The following is an 11,716-nucleotide window of genomic DNA, read 5'->3' as shown; positions in this document are numbered from 1 at the left end:
AGTGGTGAAAACGACTGTGTGTTAGACAATACGGTTCAGGTTTCGTTTTCATTTTGGATAGGCTTAATAGTATTACAATAGACTTGTAAGGCTTTGATGTTTACATCGTTAGTGACGCAATAGATTTTATTTCAAAAGCTAAATCAAGTGCACACGTTTTGTTTAATTAAGGTTTAACGGCATAACTCAGGTGACATGCAACAAATTCTTCTTTATACTTTTAATTCTGGTTGGTTATCAATCACAATCAATGAGCTAGGTCACTGAAGAGTGTTCGACCCTCGTGACACGTTAATCTCGTCTCATAAAGTTCAAAGTCCATACAAGGCCATGTAAACGAATAGGCGTACCTAACAGTCAAAGATTCTTTACTACTTTCGGCACCTGTTTATTGTATGCCTTGCTGACAATTTTATATAAAATTCAAACACCGAAGTGACAGCGACAAGTGTAAACATATCTCAACGCGACGTAGCTTCGTTCACCATCACTGAAAACACGAACAAATAAGTCTGTTACAAAACCACCAATGATCCTTCACATTAATCATAATACCCGAGTTTATGAAAAGAGGGCTAAATTTACACAAAGAAATCCCGTCGAGCGTTTCCTTGGAATCCCTGGAGCCGTCGAGTTAAGTGGGGTTTTCCCGTCCCGTCAGTACCATTATAACCTAAGCAACGCGGATTGAAGGATGAGGGAAAGTTGGCATGTACCCACTTTCAGCTTTCAATCAATCAAAACAAAAAGCGTCCATAGCTGGAGGAAGCGGATTTCGTCACAGTCCCCGAGTATTGGTGTCACGTTAGTGTCCCACATTTTGAAATAGCTAAAAGCATATTCTAAGATGATAACGAGATACGTATAAATTAAAATGCTTGTTCATATTTTTAACCGACTTAAAAAAAGGAGGAGGCTATCAATTCGGTTGTATTCTTTTTTTATGTTTTTGTTACCTCAGAACTCAGAAAAAATTTTTCGTTCGTCTAGGAATGCTTTCAATTAAGGTCCCATAAGCACCCATCAGGATCTCCTGAATTGGGTCCTAAGGAAAATCGAGGAACTCTTCAAATATTGTAAGAACCGCCTAATGGTAATTTCGATATATCCTGCCGGAAAGCAGCAGTGCTTGCAACTGTTTGTGTTTCGGCGTGGCGAGTAAGACAACCCGGTGAAACTACGGCACTTGAGGTATCCCATCTAGGCCTCTAAGTTGGCAACGCAACTGCAATCCCCATTGGTGTTGCAGGGTCTAATGGCGGTGGTGATCTTGGTGGTGGTCACTTGCTTGTTTGCTATGCAGTCGAATAAAAAAAAAAAAAAAAAAGTTAGGAATTAATAATCGTGCATTTGCTCTTGAAAATAATCATTAGGTGAAGTGGAACTGATGATGAACACCTAATTGACCAATGGAGCGACTACTCAATAACAGTAACTTCAAGGGTTTGAATTTCAATTACTTAACCGCAAGTTGCTAGCATTTAAGCTTCGTAATTCATATGATGAAAATGGACGGGTGATGGAAGCACCAGGACTCCTCAATAAGAAAGTATCTGCATCGGAAAAAGCAATTTTTCATAAAAGGTGACAGCATTGATATTAAACTATTGTAATCTTAGATCTTTTACATAAAAAGCGTGAAAAAAAAAAGGGAATGGACTATAATCGTTCTACCTCACCTACAACTATACGAGTATAAATTGGGGCTTCAATCATTCCTGCTGGCTTCGTTGCTATGAGGCACGGACTTCAGACTGGTAGAAAATATTTACAGGTTTTTTTGTAGTCTGTTCTATTTTTTGTTATATTTTTTTTTTATAATTATTTTACGGACCGTGAAAGACGCATATGCGTAGACTTGGCATAAATTTTTTTACAGCTCGCTGTATATTCGCCATCGGATCGGATACATCTTCAAAATGTTAATCTATATCGTCGGGGGGTATAAATCCGATGATCTAACACAACGTAAATCTGCAACACTTAAAGGGATCGGATTCAACTTCATATTTTTTTATTTCTACGAATTTTGGAGTAGATGGAAATTGGCTAATTTATTAGATACGCGGAATTATACAATGCTAGTTACGCAGATTTGCACTATCCTCGACACTATGTACCCTAAACGTTTTGACTATCATAGCTCATGTGATGCGACTGATACCTATGATGTAATGACGCTGTTGGAAAACCCATAAGGGAAGTAGGAAATGTTATCGCTAAATTATTTTCGGTCGTGCTGTGTCATACATATCACAAGTTTAGACATAATTATAGGATAAAATAGCATAGCTAGGCAACCTCACTGAAAACGGGGTAAATTAGTGGGGTCACAAAGAAAATGTGAAAAGGAAGAAAATCTGTGGAAAATTGTATTATCAGGAAAATTGGGAAAAATAAATAAAAAATCAGACCTGGGTAAATATTTCAGATTTATTTTTCTGGAATCGTCAGAGGCACACATACACCGAAGTTGTGATATTCAAAAGCCGAGCATTTAAACTATAGTTTACATCAGGGTCGGTTCTCGCTACAGGTAGGAAGTTAAACTAACTTAAATGTTATGTGTAATCAGATTCCCTAATAACGTTATACCACCATTTGTGTAAAATTACGACTAATTTAAATTTTCATCTCAAGAGAAAATAAACATTTGGGCCCACCTCATGGGACAGGGCGTGGCCCCACGCCGGGTACTCCCTCCGGTTTCCTCCGGCGGTGATCTCGGGAGCCTCGTTGTTCTGCCACTGCCGCCACGATGTGATGCCCCGGAGCTAAGCGTTTGCCTTCTTGCTTGGATCATGCGTCTGTCTTCTTCTCATGAAGAATGATGATGTTGAGATGAAGGGATGCGGTATAAAACCCCGAGGAAGAAAACCCGAGAATTCCGGTTAGATCCAGTTAAAATACTGTTAAATCTTGCAGTTAAATTTCAGTTAAAACCTCAGTAAAACATCAGTAAAATCCCCTCCAGCCTGTAAGCGAAGGAAAACAAAAGTCTTAGAGACAGAACGGAAAAGGTGGAACATGAAGGGCGTGCCCACACCGTATTTATAAAATTATTTGGAAGAAGGAAAAACATAGGAAAGCAAGGCGAAAACACTTACCGCAAACACGTGGAAATCGTGCATAAAAAAATGTATGTGCTGGACCCGCCAACCCGTCGATCTTCCATCGCCGATTTATGGGTTTGTTGTCGACATTAAATAAGATTTAACTTGAAAAAGTGGAAATGAGAAAAGACAGTCTTTATAGAAAAAATGGAAAATGTGTTCTTGCGTCCGCGTCGCTTCGGCTCGCAAATCGAAAAGAACGAGTGTTGCCAGAGCATTTCCAGTGACAGCTCTGTCAGTCAACCCGGAATCTTACCATTTTGGCCAACGTACAAAATTTAAGAAATGTTCTTTTTAGAATATAAAATATGTGAAATGGAGTCTAGGATTATTTTTTCTAAACCTGAAACGATATTTAAGAAAGGGAAACGCAAAACTTGGGTGAATAAAGTGTTCGGTCTGACAGACCATAAACTACCAATGGAAAATATGTTTTATTTACTGGCTACACTTGAAATGATTTAAGGACGAAGGACAATAAGTGGCTCACCAATTCACGTCACGGGAACCACAAAATGTTAAGACGAAGCGCGCGAAAGTTTGAAATATGACACTTGTCATAGTGCCGCGAAATTTAAATTTTAAATGCGAAAACGCAACGTTACAATACCCCCTCTCCAAGGGAAAGGTTCACATAGATGTGAACCTGTCGCTGTCCCAGCGACTTACTCCTAGAACAAGTCTAAAATATTTACCCAAAATCTTATCTCTAATCTAAGATAACAGGTAACCTACTCCGATCACCTGGGAAAACAACAGAAACCAAACAAAATCAGGACGGAATTTCTACCGTTAAATAAAATTTAACAAACTTAACAGAAAATTCCTAGTAAAATATAGGAATATTCCTAACTAAATCTAAACCTTTCCATTCCAGTAACTATCCATTCCAAAAAATTCCAGCAAGCCAGGACACATCACTTGCAACCAATGTCTGCCAGTCCGGGCGAAGATGTTATAAAACCAACCATGAAAAAAAACACTAAACAGTATCCAACCAAACCAATCCACCTATCTACACTAACCAGAAACTTTCCAACAACCACTCAACTTCCAAACAGCAAAATCTCCAGACTACGAAAAAAAACTCTCAAATAATAGCCGTAAGAAAACTTACAAACATCCAGCTACAAATCTTCCAACTAACCACCAAAAACTCAAAACCTCCACTTAACACTTCCATAACATCCACCACAATACTAAATAAATCCTCTACCTAACTTTCAAAATATCCGTCAAGGTTCCAAAATCACCACCTAAAATTTCCAATAGCTAAACAGTCTTAAGTTTCCCAAAATGTTAACTTAAAGACCTAGCAACCAACTCAGCCATAAATTGTTCAAAATGGAAACATCCAATCCCGAAACTTTGCCACAAAATTACTGGCCAAGAAAAGATAAATTGAATTCCTATTAGTTACAAAATTATATTCAATTCAACAACAGTGAGTAGGCAGTCATCGTTATCTTGTTATTTTCTTCACAGTCATACTCTTCTCAGCTAAAAATCTCCTAACATACATCATGCATACAAGCTTCCTTTCATACTCTCTTATACATATACACACATACAACAGCAATCTTACCAATAATGAATCAATAAACTTGTTCATCATTTCCTAGCAACCTTTCGGTGTACAACTACATAACCTGTGTTGACACTTTGAAAATAACCACTGACATATCTACATCACCGCAACAACCCAAACTCTACTCACGACCGATTTTACTCAACACCCCAAAATTTTCTCAACAACCCAACCTACTCAACACCCCAAAACTAAACAACTTAACGACCAAAACCCGAGTTAGAACTAAGTTTTAAAATCCTTGATGTGCCAGGTACCTATACCCTGACCATCAAGTCGTTCTAACTCGTACACCAAGGGTGAGAGTACCTTCTTTACCCTGCACTTTTCGTATTTAGGTGCCAGCTTCGCCATTTTAAATTTACTGGCGTCGCTTTGCACAAAAGTACGCTTCCAAACAAAATCTCCCTCTTTAAACTTGGCTGGCCGCCTCCTCAAGTTATAATACTTGGAATTGGTAGCGTGAGCCTTTAACAAATGTCCTCTCACCTCTTCGAAAATGTTAGCCATGTGACCAAATTCTCCCGCATACTCTTCTCGTGGCATACCAGGTTCATAAGCCTTGTCGGAATCTCTGTAAAATTTACCATTAATTACTGGCTCTCTGGCATGAACTAAGAAAAATGGTGAAAAATTAGTACTTTCATTAATGGCACTATTTATGGCAAATTGAATTTTGCAGAGATTTTGGTCCCAGGATCTATGGTTATCCTTTACATAGGATGAAACTGCTACCATGACTGTTTTATTAAATCTCTCTACCAAATTAACTTGCGGCGTGTAGCGTGGCGTGTAGTGCAAGTTAGGAATATTATAGCGTTGAATCATGGCTCGGAATTCAGATCCCGTAAACTGCACACCGTTATCTGCAATTACGGTTTCTGGAACCCCATGAACCAGAATGATATTGTTTTCAAAATGTCTAGCTACTAACGCACTGGTAGCACGCCGAAGTGGGAACAAAAATGTGTATTTAGAGAAACAACAGGTAACAACCAACAAAAATGTGAATCCGGAATTTGAGCGAGGCAAAGGACCAACTAAATCTACAGAGAGAACTTGAAAAGGCCTATGGCAAACTTTGGGCTGACCCATCAAACCAGCTGTGCCTTTAGTGGAGTGCTTGTAAGCTGCACAGCTGTCACAGGACTTAACAAACTCGACAACGTCTTTGTGCATCCCCGGCCAAAAGTAACGAAGACACAATCTCCTATGGGTTTTAAAAACGCCAAAATGTGCTGCGGTAGGGTCACAGTGGTTCTCTTTTAAAATAGCCTGCCTATCTCCCTTCCTAACTACCTCCTTCCAGTCAAACTCGTTCAAAAGGTTGTATTTACTTTTACAATATCTGTACAACTTCGCATCCTTAACGGAAAAATTTGGAAAATTTGCAGGAAAGTCAATACAACCCTTTAGAACTCTGTCATACCAAGGATCTGCAACTGCGTCCGACGGAGAAACATTAATGGCATCAACTTTCAAAAGTCTCGAAAGAGCATCTGGAACGACGTTGTCAGTGCCTCGCCTATGTTCGATCTCGAAATTAAATTGAGAGAGCCTACACCCCCACCTTGCCAATCGGCCTGTGGGATTCTCCAAATTCATGAACCACTTCAAGGCTGCATGATCTGTAATCACCTTGAATGGACGTGAACCGAGATATGCCTGAAATTTTTCAACGACAAAGATGACAGCAAGGGCTTCTCTCTCTGTTGCACTGTAGTTCTGTTCACTCTTAGACAACGCGCGACTCACGTAGGCAACAGGGTGATCAATACCATTGATGTTTTGGGACAGCATTCCACCTATACCATAAGCAGAAGCGTCGCAGTGTACTGAAAATGGTTTAGTAAAATCCGGGACAGCTAAAATAGGAGCAGACACAAGTAAGTTCTTCAGGGTATTAAATGCAGTTTCTGCTTCCTCACTCCAGGTGAACGGAGGAGCCTTCTTTCCTTTGCTAGTTAATCTGTTTAAAGGGGCAGCAACTGTGGAGAAATTTCGGATAAACCGCCGATACCAGGAACAAGTTCCTAAGAAAACCTTGACATCCTTCGCAGATCCTGGAGTTGGAAAATTTAAAATAGCAGCCACCTTTTCAGGATCTGTCCGAAGACCAAACTCGTCAATCACATATCCTAAATATTTCAGGGAACTCCTAAAAAAATTGGACTTTTTAAAATTTATTGTTAAATTAGCGGACCGCAATTTCTCCAAAACCCTGTTTAAAAGAAGTAAATGTGTATCAAAATCTGAGCTAACAATGATGATGTCATCTACATAACAAAATACCCTGCCATTTTCAATGTCGCTGCAAAAATTGTAACCAACTAAAGCATCCATCAATCTTTGTTGTCTGGCTGGAGCTCCACAAAGACCAAAAGGCATAACCTTAAACTTAAAAAGACCACGACCTGGAACTGTAAAACTTGTTTTCTCCTGTGAATCTGGATGTAAAGGAATTTGCCAAAAGCTGGAACTCAAATCGATTGAGGATAAATACCGAGCTTCTTTCAAGCTATCTAAAATCTCGGGAATGTAAGGCATGTTATAAGCATCACCCTTTGTTACTGCATTCAGTTTTCGACAGTCTAAGCAAAACCTCCAGTCACCATTTGCCTTCTGTACTAGGAGAGCAGGGTTGTTCCAAGCACCTTCGCTAGGCGTGACTACGTCTAGCTCCAGCATCCGGTCCAACTCTGCGTTCAAAGCGATCTTCTTCTCTGGTGACAAAGGGTACTGCCTCGTACGCAGGGGAGCTGCCTCTCCCGTATCAATAAAATGTTGTGTTAAATGCGTCCTACCCAGACCTTTACTTTCAAAAGAAATGTCATGAAATTTATTTATAATAGACTCAGCTAACTCCTTCTTCTCCGAACCTAAATCGTCAAAACCTTGTAAAGTGTGTATCTGGTCAGAATTAATGGCATTCAAAGAAAACAAGGAATCAGAGGGGTATCTATAGTTAATTTTATCAAAAATTTCAGGTGCTAAGTTAAATTCCTTCCAAAAGTCGCAACCCAAAATGATATTTGAAACTATAGTTGGAATGAGATGAAACTTTATAACCTTGGTTATATTATTAAAGGTAACTGGGACAAACATGTACCCAATTGTTTTACAATTTACCCCATTCGCAACACTACATGATGTGTGAGATGTTTCATGCCAGTCAAAGCCAAATTTAATTAATTGAAGGTGAGAATTATTCCCCAAAATGGAAATACAAGCACCAGAATCTAATAGTCCACACACTTCAAAATTGTTAATAAAAATATTTAAATGTGGTCTAATGTCATTAGGATCAGGTGAGAATAAAACCGAAGCAATAGATTTAAAACTGTAAAACTTAGCAACTGAACTTAACTGATCACCGTTACATTTGCTTCGGTTAGAAACTAGTTTTTTGAATTTACACACTTAGGACAATTTAGAACTGTGAAACCTTGTTCCCCACACTTGAAACATTTAACAGAAGTAGGTGTTGCCCTACACTTCCTAAAAGAATGATCAGTCTTTCCACATTTGTAACAAACAGGTTTTTGCACCGGTGCCTTCTTCACTGGAACTGGTTGTTGAACAACGGCCGCTACTGCTGGCTTTGACTTTCCACTGTAAGAATACTCTGGACTCAATGTAAGTTTTGGAGGCTCAGTAAATAAATTGGCTCGCTGCTTAGCTGACTCTAACAACCTACATTTCGCCTTAAGCTCTGCCACAGACCGAACTTCAACCAATGCTAACTGTTGACCAAGGCTCGGCCTAATGTTGTGCAAAAGAATCTCCAGTTTTTCTTCTTCACCTAAAGGCACACGCAGCCTGCTGAAAAGGCAGGACATGACAGCAATGTAAATATGTACAGGTTCATCGGCACCTTGAGTGCGGGCCCGAATCTCCCCTTTCAACCTATAGTCAAAATCAACAGAGTCGAACTCCTCTAATAACAAATCCTTGAGCTCCGTCCAAGATGTGACCTGTGACCGAACACCTCTCAACCAAATTAAACCCTTGTCTACAAACAACAATGATGCAGACTGGAAAAGCTTCTCATCCGAAACACAAAAGGCAGCCTGCAGCTCCTCAATGTTCTCCAGGAACGACCTAGGATCACCAGTACCATTAAATCTGACTTTCCATTTGGATAAATCTCTATCACCCGAGCACACAATATTTGTAGGAATAGGTGACTCTACCTCTTGTTTAATATTTATTTTTGGTTTATTCAGTGCCTCTTCCGGCACCTGAGCAGGGTCATCCTCAACATTCGGATTGCTACGCGTTCCTACCATTTTGAAAAATTAAAAGTTAAACGCGAACAAAAATGGTGGTAAAACTCACAATAAATGTTCCTAAATTCTATGGCTTAACCATTAATGTCAACCATTCAAAATTAAAATAAATTCTTGTGACTTAATAAAATCACAGTGAGATGCTGTACCACAATACACAACAATAAATAAATATGCACATAAGTATCAAAACCAAAAGTTGTTACACTCCAGAAAAGTATGGCGAGATTCTGTACTATGAACTTACTACAGCAACACTTATTATTATAAAAACAATATTAATTACTAAAGAAAATTGTTCCAACAAAATTTATGTAACTTGGTACAAACTGCAGTGTGCTTCTGTACTACAATAGCTATAAAGCTCATGTACTAAATAAAAGTTAATAAAATGAAACACTTCGACAAAAGTTATTAAACTCAATGAAAACTATGGTGCGCTTCTGTACTATTAATCAATGCAACACTTTATGTACTTTGAGATTATGATGTCTTATTGTTAACAAGTATGTGATTCAGACAAAGCAAGGTTCTTATGACTCAGTTGAAAATTTATACTGAGCTTCTATACTGCAAATTTTTACACTATGTACCACTAATGAGAATTCAGTCTTAGATTTGTTCAGTCATGTTATTTATTACTATTATTACTCAACTATTTGGAAAAGGAAGTAAAGTGCAATGTAATTTTGATGTAACTTTGTCTTAGAAAAAAAACTGTTTAAACAATTGTCTACTAAAAGGTTAAAATAAAATGCTATGAACACAAAACACACTGAGAATGTAATAAAATATATGAAAGTTCTTCAATTGAGTGTCTCTCAACTGAACAGAAATTATCTGAAGGACACTTTATGCTATTATTAAATATGAAAGTCAATTAAATTTTCAGAAATTTTTACCCGAAGGACAAAAATGTTTTCATTAAAAATATGAAGGTTAATATGGGTACTTAATCACAGAAACCCGAAAGAAATACACACAGATTGAGAGGTATAAATTCAGTGTAGTGTTTTAGGGCGTGGCAACTAAAATTGTACACAAAATGGCCGCCAGCTTAGCTGAGCGAACCTGTACAGCTTAGCTGAGCGAACCTGTACCAACCAATAAGTCACTAAAACACTCACCTACTCACTACTCGACTATGCAAACAAATTTTAAGAAATCATAAAGGTTTATGAATTTGTGTATTAGTGAAAATAAAACTTTTACTAGTACACAAATAACACAATTAAATATTCAGTGTATTACTGACAATTAAAACACAAAATGTGCACATACACAAACCATCAGTGAATTTAAACTTAATTACTGATATGAAAAGTAGTTAACGCTACAAGTTAAAATTTAATTTAACAAACACATGTAATGGTGGTATAACTCCTACTCAAAAGAAAGGAAAAGAATTCCTACCAAAATAAAGGGAAAGTGGGCGCCATTTGCAACCTCACTGAAAACGGGGTAAATTAGTGGGGTCACAAAGAAAATGTGAAAAGGAAGAAAATCTGTGGAAAATTGTATTATCAGGAAAATTGGGAAAAATAAATAAAAATCAGACCTGGGTAAATATTTCAGATTTATTTTTCTGGAATCGTCAGAGGCACACATACACCGAAGTTGTGATATTCAAAAGCCGAGCATTTAAACTATAGTTTACATCAGGGTCGGTTCTCGCTACAGGTAGGAAGTTAAACTAACTTAAATGTTATGTGTAATCAGATTCCCTAATACCGTTATACCACCATTTGTGTAAAATTACGACTAATTTAAATTTTCATCTCAAGAGAAAATAAACATTTGGGCCCACCTCATGGGACAGGGCGTGGCCCCACGCCGGGTACTCCCTCCGGTTTCCTCCGGCGGTGATCTCGGGAGCCTCGTTGTTCTGCCACTGCCGCCCCGATGTGATGCCCCGGAGCTAAGCGTTTGCCTTCATGCTTGGATCATGCGTCTGTCTTCTTGTCATGAAGAATGATGATGTTGAGATGAAGGGATGCGGGATAAAACCCCGAGGAAGAACCCGAGAATTCCGGTTAGATCCAGTTAAAATACTGTTAAATCTTGCAGTTAAATTTCAGTTAAAACCTCAGTAAAACATCAGTAAAATCCCCTCCAGCCTGTAAGCGAAGGAAAACAAAAGTCTTAGAGACAGAACGGAAAAGGTGGAACATGAAGGGCGTGCCCACACCGTATTTATAAAATTATTTGGAAGAAGGAAAAACATAGGAAAGCAAGGCGAAAACACTTACCGCAAACACGTGGAAATCGTGCATAAAAAATGTATGTGCTGGACCCGCCAACCCGTCGATCTTCCATCGCCGATTTATGGGTTTGTTGTCGACATTAAATAAGATTTAACTTGAAAAAGTGGAAATGAGAAAAGACAGTCTTTATAGAAAAAATGGAAAATGTGTTCTTGCGTCCGCGTCGCTTCGGCTCGCAAATCGAAAAAAACGAGTGTTGCCAGAGCATTTCCAGTGACAGCTCTGTCAGTCAACCCGGAATCTTACCATTTTGGCCAACGTACAAAATTTAAGAAATGTTCTTTTTAGAATATAAAATATGTGAAATGGAGTCTAGGATTATTTTTTCTAAACCTGAAACGATATTTAAGAAAGGGAAACGCAAAACTTGGGTGAATAAAGTGTTCGGTCTGACAGACCATAACTACCAATGGAAAATATGTTTTATTTACTGGCTACACTTGAAATGATTTAAGGACGAAG

The 11,716-nt window shown here is 38.4% G+C and overlaps 1 long non-coding RNA gene across 1 annotated transcript; it reads right to left on the bottom strand.

Annotated features, from left to right (window-relative positions):
• Positions 1-2,415: 2,415 nt before the first annotated feature.
• Positions 2,416-11,008, bottom strand: LOC141443665 (uncharacterized). Its single transcript, XR_012453068.1, has 2 exons — positions 3,108-11,008; positions 2,416-2,975 (listed from the first exon to the last, which is right to left on the bottom strand). It is a non-coding gene; the product is annotated as an uncharacterized lncRNA (long non-coding RNA).
• Between the last annotated feature and the right edge of the window lie 708 nt (positions 11,009-11,716).

This window comes from Choristoneura fumiferana, chromosome 28, assembly GCF_025370935.1.
Source record: "Choristoneura fumiferana chromosome 28, NRCan_CFum_1, whole genome shotgun sequence".
Taxonomy (NCBI): Eukaryota; Metazoa; Arthropoda; class Insecta; order Lepidoptera; family Tortricidae; genus Choristoneura; species Choristoneura fumiferana.
This window is presented reverse-complemented; position numbering and strand designations above follow the sequence as displayed.